The following is a 24,953-nucleotide window of genomic DNA, read 5'->3' as shown; positions in this document are numbered from 1 at the left end:
TAGGCATTTCTATATATTCATATGTAACTATAAATAAAGTCTAAGAAGTACAAGTAAATCTTATAGTAAGAAGCTTTTTTTTATGCAATTTAGAATGGCAAACAAGCTGACGGTCCACCTGATGGAAAGTGGTAACCGTCGCTTATAGACATGAGCAGTGCTATGGATATAACAGAGTTGACTGTTTCGCCCATGATACCCCCCATGATATATAGTAAATAAATTTTCACATTTTTACATGATAATATTTCGTCTTGTCAACAGCTGTCAAATGCTCGTCAACACAAAGACAGTCAGTTATTGTTAAATTGTTGTTTCATATTCGTTTAACAGACGGAGAGTTTGTACAAAAGTCGTTTGCTTGGGCACCTCTGTACCATTCGTGTTTCAACCGTGAAGCAGTTGTGTTTGCATGGCTGTGTATCGGTTTGAAGGGTGGGATATGGCAATAAATTTACAGGGTCCGGAGAAATAACACCTTAGTCCTCAGGAATGGCAGTACATGGGGGTATCATAGGCAAAACAATATACTCTGTTATGTCCATAGTACTGCCCATGTTTATAGGCCACCACTTTCCATCAGGTGGTCGTCGGCTTGTTTGCCATTCTAAGTTGCGTAAAAAAATTTAAATACATAATATAATATACATAATATGTAGACATGTTACCTATCGTTTATGCCGTATATTAAACATAGAGAGACTATATCTAAATACATATTAATAATATGTAATAACCCCGGAATCTTCGATTAGTGCGGAGAAATAGACTTTGGGTGGTGACGCGTATTTGAGAGGGAGTGAGGTCAGCTCACAGCGGGCGACAGGAAGTGTCTATACCGTACTTTTGTACTATTACTAATACTGTAACTAAATACAATGTTATATTGACATTGTTTTCTATAGTAAATAGTTTTATCTACCGACTAGGGGAGTACGAGCATAGTTCGCTACAAATGAATTTAATAAATAAATTAATAAATGGCCCGACCAATGATAGATAAATCAAAAACCAATTAATCGATTGAGCGTTTCGTTTTGTTACTAATATCTTTTAAAGTGTCATCATCGTAATATCAGTTGAACATTGACCCCTTGGTGGGTTTTGCCAGTAATTGCCACGCTTGGCAGGCGGATTGACAACTGCAGTTAGGCTTTGGTGATGTTTTAAGAGGAACCCTGCTGTCCAGCCCTCGACCATTAAGTTCGCCTCTTACGACACCCATGGGGCAGAAAGGGATGGGTTTTTATTCAATTGGTGATAATGGAATGGTAACCTTGCCCGCGCAATCGGTATACACTGACGAAGCACCAGTGTAAGATGATAGATGAGAATGAATGCAGGTCAGTTGGCCTAACATGATGAATTCGACAAAAATTAACTATCATGGTTTCCAGTCGGAACTGTGTGGAGGTCGACCTGAGAGGGTATATTGCTAGCAATGGGGTTATTAGACCTCATTACTAACAATCTCTTTCCCTTATTAAGCTGGACCATTTGGACGAGTGGAGGTCCTCCACCGTGCGTTATTCAAGGAACTTTCTTCCACGCACACCTACTCTTTGGAATCAACTTCCAGCAGCAGTATTTTCGAACCGATACGACAACATAACCTTCAAGAAAAGAGCATATTCCTTTTTAAAAGGCCGGCAGCACACCTGCAATGCCTATAGTATCTATTGTGGGTGATCATGGGCGGCGGTAGTCACTTACCACCAGATGAGCCGCATGCTCGTTTGCCCCTTGTGTTGTAAAATGAAAGCTATTCTACACAGCTACATTAAGAGTGTGTTTTTTGTTTTTTGTCTGCCATGGTAACTTACCATCGAGATGGTAAAGAAGCGTACGCTACGTAAGATGGTAAATAGTAAAAAATCGCTGTCCCCGACCTACAAAGGTGGTGAGGAATCTCGATCATCTCTATGAGATGTAGATTAGGAGGAAAATTGTCAGAAATAAAAAAAAAATGCAGTGGTGTTAATTATTAGTACTGATTACATGAAACGATAATTGTGCAAGCTTGTGCTTGACCGATTTTTTATACGTTAATTACTGAGTCAAGTTCACATTGTTCTGCAGTCGCATTTTTTTTATTTTTAATCGACTTAAAAAGTCACCATTTTAGAACTAAATTAGTTTTAAATATTGGTCTTTGTTTCATTGGAGAGTTTCAATTATGATCATACAATGTTATTTTTTTTATACAACTTAGAATGGCAAACAAGCTGACGGCCCACCTGATGGAAAGTGGTAACCGTCGCCTATAGACATGAGCAGTACCATGGACATAACGGAGTATACTGTTTCGCCAATGATACCCCTCATGCATTGCCATTCCTGAGAACTCAGGTGTTATTTCTCCGTACCCTGTAAATTCACGCCATATCTCACCCTTCAAACCGAAACACAGCCATGCAAACACAACTGCTTCACGGTTGAAACACGATGTTAATCAGGTCTTTTTTTTTTTAATGGATACACTGGCGGGGCACCAGTGAGGGATGACAGGTGAGAATGAAAAGGCAGGTCTGTTAGCCCATCGTAATGAATACACCTACAATTCAGCACTATGGTTTCCAATTGTGACCACGTGGAGGTCGACCTGACTGAGTGTATTGCTAGAAATTACCGTCTCCATTACTAAAAATGCCTCTCCTCCTGTCAATTACGTTAGGTAGTTTGTTGTGTTGACATAAGGTAAGAAAAAATAATACTTCAGTGTGAGAACTTTAAGTATATTTTACTTGGCAAAGTTTTCCAAATAGGTTTTCTCCTGCATTAATATTGTTCGTTTGGTTGGACACGTTAATCTCAGGAACTACTGGTCCGAATTGAAAAATTCTCTTAGCGTTAGATAGCCTATTCATAAAGAAAGGCTATAGAACATCACGCTATAACCAATAGGAGCGGAGCATCAATAAAAACATTGCTAAAACGGGAAAACATGATTCCATTTGAAAGCTTCCGTTGCAGACAAAGTTACGCGGGTCAGCTAGTAAATCGATAAAAATTCTAAACACCCAAGTCTAGACTCCATCTCAAAATGTGCAGACTAGCTGACCCCAGCAGGAAGTACTTACTCTGTTCGTCAGAACGCATCCGAGGTCCGGCGGAATGTACTGCATATCGTATCCTACCCGGTAATTGAATAAACATGTCTCGGGTAGATAAGTACACTTTATAGTTCCTTGCAGTACCATGGACATAACAGAGTATACTGTTTCGCCCGTGATACCCCCCATGCGTTACCATTCCTGAGGACTCAGGTGTTATTCCTCTGCACTCTGTAAATTCACTCCATATTTTACCCTTCAAACCGTAAGACAGCTGTGCAAACACAACTGCCTCACGGTAGAAACACGAATGGAACAGAGGTGCTCACCAAACGACTTTTGTACAAAGTCTCCCTCTGGTAGAGTTAAAATACACACTCAATTGTTATGATATAATTCCGTTATTTGATCACCAATTGGGACAAGTTCAATGGTCACTGTTCGTAGCATTTTGATACCGTAATACAATCCGTGCACCGTTACCTTTTATAAAAGTCAAATGTTCGATTAACTGTATTGTATTCCTTCAGAGATTAACAATAAAATAATACATCATCACGTCAGCCACAAGTTTAGGTGCAGACTAGTCACAATTCAATAAAAACTGCAGCTCCACTAACTACGCTAATTGTAATTTTACTGGTTATTTCATTAGAGTTACTTTTCTATTAACCTTCCATATTTGCTATCAATCTCCGACTGCCATTTTGTTCACATACGTTTTGCGACACGTGACACCTCTATCGCCACTCGGAGCCCAGTGTTACCCGTTTGGAACCCAAACTGCAGTTTGGATGCCGAACGATTAAGTGATAGTGGAACGGAAAGGAACTGGAAGGTTGTGATTGTTATAGAAGGTTATAGAAGTTCTGGTATTGTCAATAGTAACAGTGACGGGTAATCTTCGACTTCTGGTAGCAGAATGAAACAAAATAATTCTAGTCAAATAACCAGTGTCCACGTGACTTTCGCAAGATAACACCTGGTTTAATAAAATAGAATGTATTTAAAATTAAAAGTATAGTTTTCTTGGCAATGAAGAAGTCACTATAATCGCGACAAAATAAAAATTCACTATTGTCATTTTAAAATCAACAAACGACGGAATTAGAGAATAGCAAAAGTCCCCAATCCTTCAAAAGTCCCGAAGAAGTCTGTGAGACGTATCTTTTCTTATTCCATTCCCATTAGAAATTAGACGTAGGCAATTAGCAACACGAAGGCAATTTTAATATTCGAAGTCGGCATTCTAAAATGCGAGATTATGCAGCAGCAAAACCCGCAGGTTCTTTAGCCAGAAAAAGAAAAAAAACAAGTAAAGTAATACATATTTAGTATTGCTTCCTGGCCACACCAATATGAGATCTCAAAATATAACATTTAGTTCTACAAAAAGACGATTTTACCATAAAACATTCATCTGATTTTGTTTTAAAACTAAACTATTTCAGAGTATCCCAATCGGTTTTTAAAGGACGTATTTTTGGAGTAACAAATATTAAAATGATACAACCAAATTGAGACTTCCTTTTTGGTCGAAAAAGAGATTAAATATTCCATTTTCAGTTCTTCAAAACTGGACGCCTTTTTTGGAAGTCGGCTGGGAATACAGTAACATTAAGAGTCTTCTGAAGTCAATGGGAAGTAAGCACAGCAGTGTGACGTCACTCGATCTCATGACGCACCTCGTCGCATGGAATGTTTACGGTTTACGACCTGAGGGCCTACCATGAAGTGTTTTCCGAAATTTCGGAGCCAAACGAAACACAAATTTGATGTCAAAATTACATAATACATGCCGTTTGGAAATATTAAAAATGTTAAAATATTGTTCCTTTGGACTTTTATGATAGGATGTATGATAAACGAAATGTTGAATTTCATTTATTGATCCGATTTTGGTATAAACAAAAACACGAAATTGAGTCCGAAATTTCGGAATTTCATTTCATGGTAGACCCGCTGTTCACATGTTCTATAACTTCACCTGTATCGATATTCGCATCTCTATAAGCATAACTTTAAATTCCACACACCTGTACCAATTATGTGACAATGAGTTATTTTATTTGATTAAGTAATAATTTATTACTCACATTTAAAACTCAGGTGTTTCGCAACAAAAGGACATATATACATATACTGTATAGGTACCTATATTTATACCAGAGGGAGCCTTTATACAAAAGTCGATTGCTTGGGTACCTCTGTCCCATTCTTGTTTCTACCGTGAAGCAGTTGTGTTTGCATGGCTGTGTTTCGATTTGAAGGGTGGGATATGGCGTGAATTTACTGGGTACAGAGGAATAACACCTGAGTCCTCAGGAATGGCAACGCATGTGGAGTATCATGGGCGAAACAGTATACTCTGTTATGTCCATGATACTGCTCATGTCTATAGGCGACGGTTACCACTTTCCATCAGGTGGGCCATCAGCTTGTTTGCCATTCTAAGTTGTGTAAAAAAAATATTTTAATGATTTTAGTAGGATATAAATACGTCACAAGATAATATTAGGTCATTTGTTGTATATTATATCAAACGTTAAATGTCCATTGCTGAACTTTGGCCTCCTCCATAAGTTGGGGTTTAGACAGTAGTTGCCACGTTTCGTAGGCGGATTGGCAACTGCAGTTAAACCTTTATATCCCATATCCACCATACGCTCTCTTAGTCGCTTTTTACGATACGCCCGGGAAAGGAAGGACCTTCTATACCAGGATACACAGAGCTAATAAATTAGGTCATTTAGTATCGAATAATTCAAGTTGCCATTCGCGGTTAGTACACATTTTTTTAGTGTATGTGTATGACATAGTGATCCTGCCTGTGCTATCAGTATACACTAGTAGAGTAGAGTAGAGAGATGAAATCAGTTTGCCCCATGTTATGAATTCGACAAGAATTAACCACTATAGTTTCCAGAGGGAAGATGAAATCAGTTTGCCCCATGTTATGAATTCGACAAGAATTAACCACTATAGTTTCCAGAGGGAAGATGAAATCAGTTTGCCCCATGTTATGAATTCGACAAGAATTAACCACTATAGTTTCCAGAGGGAACCGCGTAGAGGTCGACCTGATAATGTGTATTACTAACAATGAACTCACATACAATAGATTCACATACTTGAATGTAGGCTAAACGAAGTGAGTAAATTTAAACAAAATCAGATTCACTTGGCTTTGCAATTTTAGAATTCTGAATTCAAATAGATTTTACTTCGTTAAAAACAATTCTTTTTTTTTTACTGTAATGAAAAATTATAATTTCTAACGTCGTAAAATTGATATGAAACTATCATGGAATTAATCACGAATTTCGAGGGAATGTTGTGACATGATCACTGAAATTGGGTTCTTCAAAAAGGGCGTACAATGGTTTCTTCAGGGTTGGCAACGTACACGTGACATCCCATAAGCTACATGCAGCCGTCCATTAGCTACAGCGACCGTTTACCATAGATAGAGCGACCAGCATACAGTTATATGCTGGATACCACCTTTATGGTATAAAAAAATACAGAAAAAAGTTGTATGTTGTAAATTATTATATGGAAAATACCCACATAGTAAAGTCATTAAATTGTCACGTTACGCATCAAGGCTTTTAGATACGGTAGGCAACAAATAAACAAACAAACACGCCACGGGCGGGCGCACAAATATCAATTGTCACTCTGAATTAGTGATGTGACATATATCCGTATCCATATCCGCCGATATCGGAGAGAGAAAAGAACTACTGTATCTATATCTGCATCCTTCCTTTATTGGCAATTGTCGGATTAATTACATTATAACATTTTAATTGCACGTTTTAAGTTATAAATAGTTATAGGTAGCATTGTTATTATATACATACTAATTAAATTCCATTGTTTTTAATTTGAATGTTATTTCTGATAATCGTACCCATATTTAACACATGTGTACTGCAAAAAATAAATTTTAAACATTTATTGCAATGAGTTAACAATATAATACCGGGGGAAAAGGGATTGTTAGCAATGGAGTTCGACATTGCTAGCAAGGTCGACCTCCACGTGGTTCCCCCTGGAAACCATCGTGAACAATTCTTGTTGAATTCGTCACGACGGGCTAACTGACCTGCTTCATCCTCATCTATCATCCCTAACTGGTGCCCCGCCGGTGTTTACCAATAGCGCGGGTGGGGTTACCATTCCATTATCACCCATAAAAAAAACAATATAATACCTTGAAGTACTTATTAAAATAAATCGCAAGAAACTAGAGATCCGTAGTCCCGGATCTAGACATGATCCGTGTCCGTATCTGGTATCCGCCAATATACATTTTTAACACTCCGCCACATCACTACTTTAATCATTCAACACTACGATAGCATCCTGTGATCGCTCGTTACACATATTATTTCGCTTCCAGTAAAGTTTCCAAATTATATTTAATTAATTTAACTATGTGAAAATAATACCTGTAATGAACAATATGACCTCAGACTTTGTGCGCAAACAGTAGCCTTTATATTTCGTACTTGCACAGTATGTGTGCGTCGGAAAGAAAAGGTAATGTTAGAAAGAAAGAAAGAAAAATTATTTATTTAGTAATAATATACACTGCCATTATTAGCAACTTGTTACGAACAAATTGTTGTCACTAAAAAGACTTACTTAGCATATGTCGGGAGTGCTTATAGCCCTCTGGCGGTGAACTTTCGTACTATTTTTTTATACCACTGAGGTGGCAAACAAGCATACCGCCCACCTGATGGTAAGCGGTTACCTTAGCCTATGAACGCCTGCAATACCAGAGGTATTACGCGCGCGTTGCCGACCCTGAAGAAACCTCTTTACCCCCCTTTTGAAGAACCCCATGCTGTAGTCTCTTGAGAAAACTTCGGCAGGGTGCTCATTCCACAACCTGAGTGTTCGTGGGAGAAAACATCTCTGAAACCGCATTCTGAAACAAAACTATACCTATGTATTATCTGTGTTTTGTGTATTAATGCATAATATAAAATATATATGAAACATACACGGTACATAGATAAATATATAATAACTATATAATAAATAAGACAGTGAAAAGGAAAATATAAATCTGTAATTTTTTTATGCAACTTAGAATGGCAAACAAGCTGACGACCCACCTGATGGAAAGTGGTAACCGTCGCCTATAGACATAAGCAGTACCATGGACATAACAGAGTATACTGTTTCGATGATTTATCGGTGATATATGGTACAAATAAGCAGACATAGTCGTCGATTACTGCGGGTCTTAATAATGGGGACTACAGCCCCATTGCTACATATACCTTCTCTAGTTGACCTCTACGCGGTCAAAAATATACTATACTGCATTGGTCTCGAAACTGTTACCATTCCATTATCATCTATTAAATAAAAACTTGTGTGTTGTACTCAGCCTGGCGCCTGCTGCAGGCACCGTTTAACAGTCTTTTTCTACTTTTTTTTTTAAAACACAGTGGGCAAACGAGCATGCGGCTCACCTGATGGTAAGTGACTACCGCCGCCCATGATCACCCGCAACACCAGCGACATTGCAGGTGTGCTGCCGGCCTTTTAAAAAGGAATATACACTACCTCTCCGTATACCGTCTTCAGCAATCAACACATGCACCACTATTGTAACATTTCACCATCCCTTCTCATCACATCGCAATCTCCTCGACGTCGATAATTTCCTGAGTACTGAGAGCGGTTCGAAAGGGTAATTAGAGTTTTTTCCGTTGCCTAATTGCGCGCTCAAGGCAGGCAACCAACTGGCGCTTCCTATAGTTGGACGTATTGTTTTTACGATATTAATCGTTTGTAGAACACACTAGAACAACTTTTGATCTGGATCGATTGATTTACCAGTGGGAGACTTTGTACAAAAGTCGTTTGCTTGGGCACCTCTGTCCCATTCGTGTTTCTACCGTGAATCAGTTGTGTTTGCATGGCTGTGTTTCGTTTTGAGGGGTGGGATATAGCGTGAATTTACAGGGTACAGAGGAATAACACCTGAGTCCTCAGGAATGGCAACGCATGGGGGGTATCATGGGCGAAACAGTATACTCTGTTGTGTCCATGGTACTGCTCATGCCTATAGGCGACGGTTACCACTTTCCATCAGGTGGGCCGTCGGCTTGTTTGCCATTCTAAGTTGTATAAAAAAAATTGAATTAATATTTTTAAGCTTCCACCAAAAGGAAATCTCAATTTGTCCATTTATTTAACGATAATTTTATAATTCATTTTGCAATCAATGGGTTTACTCCCATTGTTGTTGTTATAAAATTTTCACTGTACTTAATTTACATTGGACACATTAAAAGATTTAATACACAATAGCGGACTAATCCCATAAAGGGATCTCTTACACTCAACCTTTGAGAAACCCGTCATGATCATCTTCAGCCTTTAACTGTCCACTGCTGAACATAAGTCTCCCCCTTAGGGGGTTTTGCCAATAGTTACTAAGCTTGGCAGGCGGATTAGTAACCGCAGTTAGGCTTTAGAGATGTTTTAAGAGGGACGCTACTGCCCATCCCTCTCCCTCCTTTAGTCGACTCTTACGACAGTCACAAGAAAGGAAGGGGTGGCCTATTCTATGCCGGGACCACACGGCTTAATCCGTATTAGTGTCATATTGATTTTATGACAATTAAAACTGTCGACTTTCTTTGACTAATCAACTTGAAGGCACATATTTTGAATAAAATATATCTACGAAATATCTCATTGTTCACCATCAAAATAAGAATTCTGAGGTATTAATTTGTATTTATTTATGCAGCTTTTTTTGAGGAATATACTTTCTTTATACCACTGTGATGGCAAACAAGCATACAGCCCACCTGATGATAAGCGGTTACCAAAGATATCAGGGGCATTACACGCGTATTACCGACCTAAAAGAAACCTCTTTAACTCTTTCAATACAAAAAAATGCAAACAAACAAATGTGTAATACGCTACTACATAATCGAGCCGTCATTTCCCTGAAGCATCGGTCCTATTACAATAGGAAGTTTTTCAATGTAAACACACGTGACATCTGGCGGTACACATGCGAGATTAGTACATTGTCGCCACCTCTCGTCAGTTTTCACTGGACACGCGCGCCTCACCCGGCCCATGGGCCGTTTCACAATCAATCCACTGCGCACGTTCTTTGTAACTCGAATTGATTCATACTAGGTAGCTATTAACAAATGCACGGAATCCGACGTACGCGTAATATGGCGAAAGTACTAGGTAATTGTATTACAAAATGTAATGCCTACTCAATAATCCGATTTCGCGCCATGATAGTCTATTATTGTACAATCGTTCATGGCAAGGAGGTTGCCAAGGAGTACGGCGGAATAGCGCAAAACAGGAGTTCTGACTCAAAATAATTGAGGTTGTGTTCTAAAAATAAAACCTTTTTTTTATACAACTTAGAATGGCAAACAAGTTGACGGTCCACCTGATGGAAAGTGGTAACCGTCGCCTATAAACATGAGCAGTACCATGGACATAACAGAGTATACTGTTTCGCCCATGATACCCCCCATGCGTTGCCATTCCTGAGGACTCAGGTGTTATTCCTCTGTACCCAGTAATTTCACGCCGTATCCCACCCTTCAAACCGAAACACAGCCATACAAACACAGCTGCTTCACGGTTGAAACACGAATGGGACAGAGGTACCCAAGCAATCGACTTTTGTAAAAAGTCTCCCTCTGGTAAAGGTGGTGGTTTAGTAGTTTGGTTTTTAAATTAAAATAACTGATTTTGTCACAATTGGAATTGTTTTTTTGTGGATCTCAATGTTAATTCCTAATAATGAGATTCATAATGATGATGAAGGCATTCATATAAGAAACCACCAGTCATTATACACCACAACAAGTCATCAATTTAGATGACTTACGTCCAATAATTGGACAGTTCTCGTCATATACAAAATAATGTATTTTTTATTAGATTAATAATTAATACTCCTATGTATGTATTGTCATGAATCACGTGGTATATAGGTTTCAGTTTATATAAATGTAGTTCCAGATTTGATCTTGACTTGTAACAATTAAGCAGTTGTGTTTGCATGGCTGTGTTTCGGTTTGAAGGGTGGGATATGGCGTGAATTTACTGGGCACAGAGGAATAACACCTGAGTCCTCAGGAATGGCAACGCATGGGGGGTATCATGGGCGTAACAGTATACTCTGTTATGTCCATGGTACTGCTCGTGTCTATAGGCGACGGTTACCACTTTCCATCAGGTGGGCCGTCAGCTTGTTTGCCATTCTAAGTTGTATAAAAAAAAAAAGAAATATTAAAAACCTTTTTTTTTTAAATTGACTCGAGTTTTGGCTATTCTGTATAATGATGCCAATTGTCTCAACAACTCTTTCTTTTACGAATTGAATAAATTTACCTGTGCCCAGCAGTGGGAAGTTAATGTATCAAACAGTAACACATCCGCTTATCAATACACTAGTTTGTCTACGCGACATCGTCCGTGTAACCGGAAAATGTTGATTGTTCAATTAGTTAGCCTGTCCTTCTTCATTCCAATGTAGCACCACGTATATAAAATTTATGACAAACATACTCACTGTCATATTTATAATTAATAAGAATTTAGTTTGAACTCGAGAAATTCCGTAGAATAATATAATGATTCAGTCCCTCAACGCGGTATCGCAGGACGTAACAAGTCTTTTCATAGATTATCATACTCGACAGTTCCATGTACATAAATTATTTTATAAATGAAATATATTTATTGCCTGTAGGTAAAATTACAACAGTGTGTAAAGAATAGAAACATAGGCAGGTATGTAGCGATAACAGAGCGTGCATAAAATGTAATGGAAAAACTAACCATTCAAAGTTATTTAAAGTTAATAATGGAATCAGATATCCATCTACATTATATACGTATACGCACACAATGTATCTTGACGTATATATATTTAATTATTTAATAAATAAAAGGAGGTTTTACACATTAAAAAGGTGCAAAAATTATAAAACAAAATAAATCTTCGTAAATATGATCCCGTCTCTGACTTTCGCAACCAGTTAAAGTGACTCCCTATCCGACTTCGACGTGATATGCACATCCTTTCTTTCCTTTATAACATACTCAATAATCCTAATTCTCCATCGTACCTCCGCTCCCGGTTTAAATTATTACCACGACCAGTCCGTCCTAAACGCTCCTGTCAAGTTCAGTTCAGGATTCTCGACCTACCTTTGTGTAGAACACATTTTAAGGGCAACTCTTTCTCGTATCGAGCTGCCCAATTATGGAACAAACTCCCTTCCCGCATACAAGAGAGCCCTTCAATTACCTCTTTCAAGAAAAGGTTGAAGTTACATTTTCTTTCGTTTGAGTCATAATCTTAATTTTTCATTTTTATAATTGAACTGTCAAACCTTAAAATCATTCAACTAAATTTCTATTGTCTCATTTATTTTAACATCCATTGTATAAGTAGGTAGGTATTATATTTATTTATAGTATATGTATTTATGTAATATTTTATTATGTATCTTAATATTTTATTTAACTGTATATTTGTTTATGTATACTAAATATTAATAGTTGTAACACTTCAGCTACCCGCTAACAACATGTTTTCTAACTGCATTGGGTTGACTGGAAGAGATCTCTGTCAGAGATAAGTCCACCCTTGCTCACAATATTTATAAATACATTAACAATGTAATTTACAAGTACAATAAAGAATAAAGAGAAAGAGATAAATATAGAAGTTATAAAGGAAACACACATAACTATTTATCACGCAAAATTGTTTAAAAAAGTTTAACTGCTATTCTCGAAGCATGCGTATGGAGATGCACTATCTATATAATCTAAGACTAACCTATATGACTCGAGTCTTGACATAGTTATACGAAAGTAGGTACACGCGTACAGCTGCATGACTGTGTTGGTAAAATAATTTCGCAACAAAAGCCATTGTGACGGTTCATTTCTCCCGAGACAAAGCCAGGCGACACAGCCCATCCTGCGCGAGCAGTGACGACTTACAAGCCGCAGTCTACTTCTGTACCTACTACTGTACTTAACACAGAGTACAGGTTACAGGGTACTTAATACAGGGGTAACTTAACTACTACGTACTACGTACGTAACACAGGGCTGATCGTAATGTCAGACAAATAAAAAAAAGTAAAGAATATTCAAGTTAATCAAAAGTAATGTCTGAATCCTGTCTTACTCGTGAATTAACATAAACATAGCGTAACTTTAGGACTGAGTTCTTTTTGCATTTGAAATATTATGTTTTCATACAACTGAGAGTCAGTTGTATGAAAACATAATATCAGGTCGACCTCCATGCAGTTTCCCCTAGAAACCATTGTGATTAAGTCTTGTTGAATCCGTCACAATGGGTTACCTGACCTGAATTCATCGTCACCTATCACCACTCACTGGTGCCCCGCCAGTAGTGCAGTTTAAAACATGCTTCATCCCACAGACGTTTAGATTATAGAATAAACTCCTTGTCGAGGTTTATCCAAGAGACTACAGCATGGGGTTCTTCAAAAAATAGATTAAGAGGTTTATTTAGCGTCAGCAACACGCGCGTAATGCCCCTGGTATTGCAGGCGTTCATATAGTATGGTAACCGCTTACCATCGGGTGAGTCGTATGCTTGTTTGCCACCTTAGAAGTGTAATAGTATAAAAAAATTGAGGCAGTTAAATCCCATTACTAATAAACCCTTTCCCAAAGTACCTTTGGCAACTTGCAATACCAGAAACTTTTAAAGAACCCCATACTTTTTTTCTTTTTTTTTTTTATACATCTTAGAATGGCAAACAAACAGACTGCTTACCCGATGGAAAGTGGTAACCGTCGTCTATAGACATGAGCAGTACCGTGGACATAACAGAGTATACTGTTTCGCCCATGATACCCCCCATGCGTTGCCATTCCTGAGGACTCAGGTGTTATTCCTTTGTACCTTGTATATCCCACCCTTCAAATTGAAACACAGCCATGCAAACACAACTGCTTCACGGTAAAAACACGAATGGGACAGAGGTGCTTAAGCAAACGACATTTGTACAAAGTCACCCTCTGATACTTGTCCCTTAAGAAAACCTAGTCAGGACAACGTTTAGACACAGGACTAGTAATACTTTACAGATTATTCTCCAATAAGTCCATTATTTAATGACGATGTATCAGTAATATTTCATTGTGTTTCAACCGTGAAGCAGTTGTGTTTGCATGGCTGTGTTTCGGTTTGAAGGGTGGGATATGGCAGTGAATTTACTGGGTACAGAGGAATAACACCTGAGTCCTCATGAATGGCAACGCATTGGGGATATCATGGGCGAAACAGTATACTCTGTTATGTTTATGGTACTGCTCATGCCTATAGGCGACGGTTACCACTTTCCATCAGGTGGGCCGTCAGCTTGTTTGCCATTCTAAGTTGTACAAAAAAAAATTCCAATGAGTCCATTATTTAATGACGATGTATCAATAATATTTCATTATCAGTTCATGATATTAAATGCATGGAGCATATTAAATTCCGTATTGAATTCCTGATTAAATGCTCGAAGTATTTTATGTCTATGGTATGAAATATACGAGTAGATAGGTAAATCCATTATTCATAGTTTGTAATTGTGTTAGCATTAATCGCGCTTGTAGTTATTAAAAACTAATCGAGTAACATTTCAAACAATGATATTTTGCAAACAGCTGCTTTTAACCGACTTCGTAAAAGGAGCAGTATCTCAATTCGATTTTCAAGAAAATTTTATGTTTGTTACCTCATAACTCTATCAATTGTGAACCGATTTAGATTTTTTTTTATCTGATAAAAAAATTATTCCAGATTCATCATATCAACCTGTAACTGTTAACTGCTGAACATAGCCTACCCTTGGGGGGTTTTGCCAGTAATCGCCACGCTTGGTAGGCGAATTGGCAACCGCTGTTAGGCTTTGGAGATGTTCTAAGACGGCCCATCACTCGCCCTCCCTTGGTCGCCTCTTACGACACCCACGGAAAGAAAGGTCCATCCCTTCCTATGCCGAGATCACACGGCGATACTTACAGTTATTTTTTTAATGGGTGATAATGGAATGGTAACCCCACCCGCGCTATCGGTATACACCGGCGGGGCACCTGTGAGGGATGATAGGTGAGGATGAAGCAGATCAGTTAGCCCATCGTGACGAATTCAACAAGAATTGTTCACGTTGGTTTCCAGGGGGAACTACGTGGAGGTTGACCTGATAAAGCATATTGCTAGCAATGTCGAACATCATTGCTAACAATCCCTTTCCCCCCATCAACTTACAAATTAGTACTGTAAAAATTTTATCAAAATTGGGCCCGTAATTTAGTTTTAAATTAAAACAACTTGTTTTGTTACAATTAAAGTCGGTTTTTTTTTTATTATAAAACGCAATCTTATTAACTCGACTAAGAGCGATGAAATTGTTCGTTGTGACAATAGCAGTCTAGAGTGAAGGCTGGTATTTAGCAGTAAATAATAAATGTCACAAATGACGATGAAATCTTGAATCCGAACTGATTCCGATTTCACCTCGTTCAAACAGCACCGACGGCAGTACTAGGATTAGAAATTTACACCCTGTAGATTATTCCAAGCATCCATCTTGGGCGACCCGCTTTCTTCTTGATGCTCTAACTTCTCAAGTTATATTTATTGATAGCGTTACTTAGTTTCATTGTAGATTTGTTTTTTAACCGACTTCAAAAAAGAAGTTTTTCAATTCATTGTCGTTCCGACAAAGAAAATTCTATAAATTATTGTTTAGACTTTCTTTTTTATTTTTTCATTAAAAAAAACCAACAGCGCTTTACAAATAAAATTAACAAACTTTTCTCTTATTAGACTCCTCGTGTATTTTTTTCTTGAATATCTCCCTTATACAGATATCGTCTAATCATAAGTTTAATATATTATTAATTTATAAATAATACGGAACCCTCGAAGCGCGAGGTCAACTCGCACTCGATCGGGCTTTTTAATGTACTCAGTATATTTCTCTTATTTATTATTCATGTACATTACGTACGAGTAAGTAAATATTTAATTAACACATACCTTAACGCTGCTAAAAAAATCTTTTAAATTAATTAACATTTAAAAAGGTCAATATAAAGCAGACGGTTTCCCAAAATATTCATCATGAATTAGATATTTCCTATTAGCGAATCGAGTATTTTTTTTTTTATTTGCAATACCGGAATATTTGCTTCACAGGATTAGGAACCCTGACTATTTAGTTAAACGTAGTTTTCAACGAGCCTTCAGTTTTTTTTATAGAGTGATAATGGAATGGTAACCCCACCTGCGCTATTAGGGCACCAGTAAGAGATGATAGGTAAGGATGAAAAGGCAGGTCAGTAAGCCCATCGAACCGCGTAGATTTCGATCTGCTATGGTGCATTGCTAGCAATGGGTCAATTAGACCCCATTACTAACAATTCCTTTCCCCCTACGAGCCTTCAGTTGCATAAATCTTAATATCGATGTATTTTCGAAAAATACAATATCAGCGAGAGACCAACTGAGTAGGCAATTTTTTTATTTATAGTCAGTTTGAATAACTATTGTATGGACAAAAAGGCCATATTTTAATCAAAGATTTACATTTAATTTTTACTTTAAGAATAAGAATAACTTATTTGCTCGAAATGTGGTACAAAGGTCTTAAATGGTAACTGAGCTACACATTTCGCCTTATCTAAAGGCATGCAAATTTTGTCTTAGCACATGTTAAGTAAAAATTTATCAATTACGTATGTCCAAATAATTATTCTAAATACATATTAATTGTTACATTGAATTAGTTAATTATGTCAACATTTAAAAATAGTCGATATTATAGTTATAAAGCATTAAAATTGTACATGTCATATTATTAATATTATTACGTAAAGTGCATTCTTAGTTTAATCCACCATTCAGACTTACAAATTCTTTTATCGTGTAAAAACATTTTTCAATAAGCAAATTTCGTAGTTTTCTTCGGAAAATTTCAAATTTCTTTGTATTCTATTCATATATATATATTTTTTGTTTTCATTCCTCTTGATTGTTCGTATTTGTTTTGTTAACTGCTATTTTTGTTGCTTTGTGTACAGCGCCTTGTATCTATATTGTTGCTACTTGTGAAAACCTGTTAGTGGCTTACTTTATGATCCTAAACTGTATCTATTTACTCTAGCGTAGCGTTGGTTTTCCTGTGAATAAATAAATGAATAAACGCCTAATGTATGCGACATCCAACGAAATCAATATAGTCAATACAGAAATTTATTTTACACCACAAAGGTGGTAAAGAAGCATGCCCGTCTGATGGTATACGGTCACTGTAGCCTATGGACGCCTGCAACACTAGGGGTGTCACACGCGTTATAGAATCTAAAATATTTATTTATTGTTTAATAAAAGAAATTACGAATATTTTATCCACGTAATAACGGAGTGTAATTAGAACTCGCATTTATCTCCAAAATTTCATAGGATAGGAGAGTTTAGGTGAACAAAATATACCGCCATAAGAAAAGGAAAATTAAGAAAATCAAGCAACCAGTATATGTAATAATATAATAAAGCAATAAACTGAGTTCTGACCATTTTGTGTTACTGTGGCGCACTCACGAAAAACTCTTAATAAATCTGATAAATACATTCATACATACATACATATCCGTCACGCCTGTCTCCCATGAGGGTAGGCAGAAACAATGGAACGCCAAATGCTTCGATTCAAACAAACCTCTTTCGCTTCTTCCACATTCATCAATCTTTTCATACACGCTCGCCGGTTACGGCTACTGATAAATAACGAATCAAAAAATTTTTTTTATCTGTTAAATAAAGCATCAAAATTAAGAAAAAATGTATGAAACCGGTGAGCAATCATTTCTCCGTTTACATGATATGTCTAAATTAAATGAATTCGTCGTTATGTACAGAACAACCGCTCCTATAGAAAGCTGCTGTCGCACGCGCCGCGCATAAGCTATAGAGTACAGACAGACACAAAAATACGCATAAATAATTTTTATTTATTTACCACACGATTTTTTCGAAATTATCAACATACTAATTTTATTTATTTATTAAACACAAAAAATTTACAACAGCGAGTACATTGGATTACCCCACATTAGGCGAACCTGTATCGCGGGAGTCCATATGAGATTACCAAGACACGGTGATTTACAAATATAAATTAAATTGAAATACTAAGCCAGTTTTAATTTAATAGTTATAATCTAATGATCAATATAATATGTTAACCAAACTCGTAATCAAGTCTGGTTAACTTGTATAATGTTATAGTTAATTCACGCGTTGTTTACACATTTTTAAATACACTGTCGGAACTTAGCGCAATGAAAAATTTTATAGGTAAATAACACCTACTTACTTGCTTCTAACTAGGACTAAGGAAGAAACTAATTGACAAAGCATACTACACTCTAAATGAATATATGACAGATAGTTTTAAAAATTAAACAAACGATAAATGACTGCGTTGTATTCCCATGAGACAAGAGATAAGACAAATTTTGATGTAGTGGTTTTCTTTTTTTTTTTTCTGTAATCTATAATAATGAAGACATTGTGATATATGAAATATAGTAATATTTATATTAAGAGAAGATTTGCACGCCATTTATGGTAAAATATGGAGGTGTAATAACCTATTAATGTAACATCTGTATTAACCCATATTTGAGCAAATAAATTATATTATTATTATTATTATTCTTTATTGTTGATATTTTGACGTGAATTGAACCACGTCGAAATATCGATCGAAATTACACCTTAATCATGGATATGAATGAAGAAAATAGAGAAGTTTGGAGGACCACATTTCTCCGCCACTATTTGTTAGTACTTAGTTAGTACATTCTAAAATATCATTTTATAAAGATAATAAAATGAAAGTAAAGTAAATATATAAGTATATAAAACTGTAAATTAAATAAATTACAGTTAAAAACTATATTATATTATATATACGATAGGCAATAATAACCTTACACTACCATCCCACCGACACATTGAATGACTAATCTGGATTAAAATTCTAAAAATCCTCCCATAATATTTATTATAAGCTCTATAACTCTCACCAGAGGGAGACTTTGTACAAAAGTCGATTGCTTGGGTACCTCTGTGCCGTGGACATAACAGAGTATACTGTTTCGCCCATGATACCCCCCATGCGTTGCCAGTCCTGAGGACTCAGGTGTTATTCCTCTGTACCCAGTAAATTCACGCCATATCCTACTCTTCAAACCGAAACACAGCCATACAAACACAACTGCTTCACGGTTGAAGCACGAATGACAGAGGTGCCCAAGCAATCGACTTTTGTACAAAGTCTCCCTCTAGTGAGTGGTCTACTCATGCTCAGAAGCGAATGATATTGTGGTAATGATAATATCAACCGTAATAAATACTAACTACAATAGATTTTGCTGCTGTCTGTACAAGTGGACGCTTTCGCCACGCTATGCTAATACGCGTAGGTCAGGTTTGCTTTCCGTTAATCTAGCGCTGGACGTCTTAATGATTTCCGGTTTTGAGATGAGACGTTTTGTCAATTAGGTACTAATTGATGGATTACTTATTCTTTCTCTCACCCTGCACGTACTTACCTCGTTACACCGGACAAACCTTAAAGATAATTCTAGGTTTTTTTATAGAACTTGAATGATAACTATCTAAACCGGTATTTCCCAACATGGGGGGCCCCACAGGAGGGGGGCAATTTGATAGAGGGGGGGGGCAATTAAAAATGGGTTTGAAGCGATTTTAACCCTCTTGCTCCTGGCCATTTAAATGCAATGCTACGAGTAGATATCGGTGCCTAATCTAACAAAAAAAAAGTAAATAAAAAAATGCTGTAAATATTTATTAGGTATAATTTCGTTTGACGTTACCAAAATATCAACTGGGCGATTAGAGTCGAGAAGTAAACTTTGTCGGGAAAAATTACGTATAAAAATTTTAGAAATGTTCAAGTGGGGTATGGCTCAAAAAAGATTGGGAAACACTGATCTAAACTAATAAAATAACTAATAGCCTACCTGATGGAAAGTGACAACCGTCACCTATAAACATGAATAGCCTCATCATGTTTAACATAATAATTTGTTTGTTTTTCCTTTTTTCTCATCTAATTCTTGAGGATTAAGATGCTAGCCTCCATACCTTGACATTTCTCTACCTGATCCCGGTACCCATGTAAGCATAGCTGCTAAACGGTTTTTGTCTTTGATGAATTTTGTGCAAAATCTCCCTCTAGCGGAAAATTATCATACTTATTATACTTTTAGCGATAAGACTGTCTATTGTTTTCTCATTGCGATTATTTCTTGTAATTGTTTATATCTATAATAAGTTTACTATTATAATCTTTTGGAGTATTTATCTATCTATGTATTATATTAAAACAATTATCGTTAATTCCCCATCTCTTAAACCATACATCTTTTCCAGAGGGAAACTTTGTACAAAAGTCGATTGCTTGGGTACCTCTGTCCCATAACAGTATACTCTGTTATGTCCATGGTACTGCTCATGTCTATAGGCGACGGCTACCACTTTCCATCAGGTGGGCCGTCAGCTTGTTTGCCATTCTAAGTTGTATAAAAAAAAAAAAACAAAAAAACATCACGGGGGCAAAGGGATTCTTACCAATGAGGTCTAATAGCCCCATTGCTAGAAATATACCCTATATATACTTTTCCCCCTGGAAATCATCATGATTAATTCTTGACGAATTCAACATGGTGGGCCAACTGACCTGCATTCATTCTCACCTATCATCTTCCACTGGTGCCCCGTTGGTGTATACCGATAGCGCGGGCGGGGTTACCATTCCATTTTCACCCATTAAAAAAAACGTTAATCAGGAAACGGAAGTCTTCAATGTAACAATCCATTCCAGCGCCACTAATACAGAAAACTTTATACACGTCAACATACAAAGTCATACATATTCAGTCGCTCGGTAAGCACTGCATAGTATCATATTATCTGTGGCACTGCGCATGCAGCGCAGGCGGCGACATCTGTCCGTTTATCACACCATTAAAGAAGGCAGCCTTTCTACACTTGCACTTGCAAATCAGTGCAATGATTAGCCGCCGACTGAATTGCTGATTTTAACGAAAGCCTTGTTAATTCTCTGCAAGTCTACTTTTATATGTGACTCGAATTAATTAATTAATTAACTTATATAAAACTTAGAAGAAAAATATATAGATTGTTCACATCCCACAAAAATAACGACTTTAATTGTGACAAAACTAGTCATTCTGCTCTAAAAATTAAATTACTGAACCGATTCTGATAAAGCTTCTATGGGACCGATCTGTTTTTTATACGACTTAGAATGGCAAACAAGCAGACGGCCCACCTGATGGAAAGTGGTAACCGTCGCCTATAGACATGAGCAGTACCATGGACATAACAGAGTATATTGTTTCGCCCATGATACAAGAATTGTTCACGATGGTTTCCAGGGGGAACCACGTGGAGGTCGACCTGATAAGGCATATTGCTAGCAATTTTCCCTTACATAAGTTAGGTTGGAGTTCAAAAATTGACATTATTCGCCTTATATTTCTTTAATGAATGTGTTCACTACAAAAGAAACAAAACAAATAAACTGGCTAAAGAGGGGGAAAAAGGGATTGTTAGTAATGGAGACTAAGAATCCCATTGCTAGCAATATACCCAACCAGGTCGACCTCCTCGCGGTACCCCCTGGGAACTATCATAGTTAATTCCTGATGAATTCATCATGACGGGCTAACTGGCCTGTTTTCATTCTCATCTATCACCCTTCACTGGTGCTCCGCCAGCGTATCCCGTTAGCGCAGGCGGGGTTACCATACCATTCTCACCTATCAAAAAAAAACTAGCTAAAGAACGCTCCTTTAAAAGAATGCCAACGATTGTAAACGTAATCTTAACGTACGAAACCCTAAAAATGATATGTCATTGAATCAATAACGTCACAGATAGAAAAGTTGTTTGTTTTCGTTCTAATAGTCCAGTTTCGGAACGAACCGGTTCGGTGTGGTGGATGTAGTTACAAGAAAACCATCGGCGAACACAAAGTGTTATATATCCCGTTGTCTTTATTAAGAACGTGTTTAAGTGACAAGCGATTAGCTACTTTATAGTTGCTATGATATTAAATTTGGCCTAATAGTGATTACTGGTCAGATTTTATTGGCCGTGTGGTCCCGGCATAGAATAGGCCACCCTTTCCTCTCCAGTGGATGTCGTAAGAGCCGACTAAGGGAGGCCGACAAATAGGCAGCAGCGTTTCTCTTAAAACATCTCTAAAGCCTTGACTGCGGTGGCCCTGGCAAAACCTTCCAATTGGGGGGAAGGGATTGTTAGTAATGGAGACTGAGAATCCCATTGCTAACAATATACCCAACCAGGTCGACCTCCTCGCGGTTCCCTCTGGAAACTATCATGGTTAATTCCTGATGAATTCATCATGATGGGCTAACTGGCCTGTTTTCATTCTCATCTATCACCCTTCACTGGTGCTCCGCCAGCGTATTCCGTTTTTTTCCCCGCTAACGGGATATCTAGTTACCCCAATTGTATAGGTTAGTAAAGCCAATAAAAAAAAAATTAAAACAAAATCGCTTATACCTCGTACCACAAATATTTTAACTCTTTAAAAAATTCGCGGCTCATTATAATATTGTTACAGGAATATCCTATTGTTATTCAGGTAGTTGATAGATAGCTTTGTTGAAATACATAATAGCTTCTATTTCATTTCATTGTTTGAGCATAGAGAGTGGACTACAGTTAGCAAACACTTGTGCAAATTTCGAAATTCTTTGGAAATTCCACCTCTGAATAATACTAGATAGAAAACGCAATTGTCTGAAACATCTCGAAGTACGCTAATAGTCATTTTATTAAAATTACTAAGTGTGGCGTATATACTATAATATAATACAATATAATACGCTAATCACCAGATGCATCTGTCTATTTATCATCACGCAAGGCCTTTGCTGTATAGGCAATGAGAAACAGTATAAAACCTCTATATTTTTGACCACAACTGTATACAGAGAGGAAGGGAACTTTGTACAAAGGTATCTAAAAAAATTCTTCCTTTTTCTAAATCAAGTGACAAGAATAAAGTGAATGGTGGCAAAGACCGCATCGGGCGTCTACACCTGCTCGCTCGGAGTGGTCGCGGCGTGATGTGGTGGTCACGAGCGGGCGCGGTGAACCAACGCGGTCAAGGGTGGTCGACAACCGCCACCGCGCCGACCTGACCTGGCTTGTAATCGTGACTGAAACACAGCGTTTAGCTCTCTAGTGTTTGAATAATAATAGAAATACCTATACCTGAGACCTGACACTGTTATTACTTTTAAACAACTTGCAAAAGAAGTAATTTTCTAGGACTTCTTTTCAATGGATGAAATTGGCTGCACTATCGGTATACGCTAAAGGAGTACTGGTGATTGTTAATAAAGATGCATATAGGTCAGTTGGCCCAACATTTTCACGATGGGCCAGTAGAACTCCATTGCCAATCTGCCTCCTCCAGTTTTCTGGAACTGAAACTCTTCAAATCGATGGTTTATTGGTAGTATTTGGGGGGGGGGGGGGGAATATTGTTAGTGTTGGGGTCTAGCAGCTAAATTGCTAGCAATACCTGTATACCCTATCAGATGGACTTCCAACCGGTTTCCTCTGGAAACCATTGTAGTTAATTCTTGTGGAATTTATCACGATGGGCTAACTGACCTGCCTTTTCATTTTCACCAATCCTCCACTAGTGCCTTGTCAGTGTCTACCGTTAGCACAGGAGAGGTTACCATTCCATTATCGTCCTATAAAAAAAACCCGTAGCGTTTGGGGAAAAGGAGTTGTTAGTTTATTGTTCAAAATTAACCTTTTTATATACTTTGACAATTGTGGTTTTTTATAAAAAAGAATATTTAAAAAACAATTGATATAGAACAAAAAATACATAATATACTTCAAGTCAACAGACGGTGATTTTATTTACAATATAATATAATAAATAATATAATATAAATAATAATATAATTAAATACTAAGAACCAGCACATATTACAAACATAATAAGTGGTCCTTCGAGCCGGATATGAACCAGCGACCTATGGATCCCTAACCAGGATGATGATCTCGAAGGTCAGCCTTGATAAAAACCATTAGAGGTACCTTTTTAAGACCTATTAATAAGCTGATCTACTTGACATCACATGATAATTAATTTTATATGTATAAATATTAATGTTAACTTTTATTTCTAGTACATAATAATTTATTTTAAGTATTTTTATAATTTGTTAAATTCTCTTACACCTTTTCCTAGGTGGAATATGTTCAAAATTAACCTTTTTATATACTTTGACAATTGTGGTTTTTTATAAAAAAGAATATTTAAAAAACAATTGATATAGAACAAAAAATACATAATATACTTCAAGTTAACAGACGGTGATTTTATTTACAATATAATATAATAAATAATATAATATAAATAATAATATAATTAAATACTAAGAACCAGCACATATTACAAACATAATAAGTGGTCCTTCGAGCCGGATATGAACCAGCGACCTATGGATCCCTAACCAGGATGATGATCTCGTAAGTAAGTATTAGTAAGGATTTTATACTTTAACAACTGTTTTTACGACATCAATAAAGTACAACAAATTAAAATTACACGCATGACTTACTTCCGCAGTCACCGAACGGTGTCAGCACTGAGTGGTTTGTTATTTAAAAGTGTATATATACAAGTGTACTGAAATATCAACATAAGGCCCCGATAG

At 37.0% G+C, this 24,953-nt stretch overlaps 1 protein-coding gene across 1 annotated transcript in view; it reads left to right on the top strand.

Annotated features, from left to right (window-relative positions):
* LOC113510991 (sodium-independent sulfate anion transporter-like) overlaps window positions 1-24,953 on the top strand; it is a 64,892-nt gene that overhangs the window by 9,405 nt on the left and 30,534 nt on the right. The window lies entirely within an intron of this gene.

The sequence above is a fragment of the Galleria mellonella genome, unplaced genomic scaffold, assembly GCF_026898425.1.
Source record: "Galleria mellonella isolate WM207_F2 unplaced genomic scaffold, CSIRO_AGI_GalMel_v1 utg116, whole genome shotgun sequence".
NCBI lineage: Eukaryota > Metazoa > Arthropoda > Insecta > Lepidoptera > Pyralidae > Galleria > Galleria mellonella.
The sequence above is the reverse complement of the archived record's forward strand: the minus strand, read 5'-3'. Positions and strand labels throughout refer to the sequence as shown.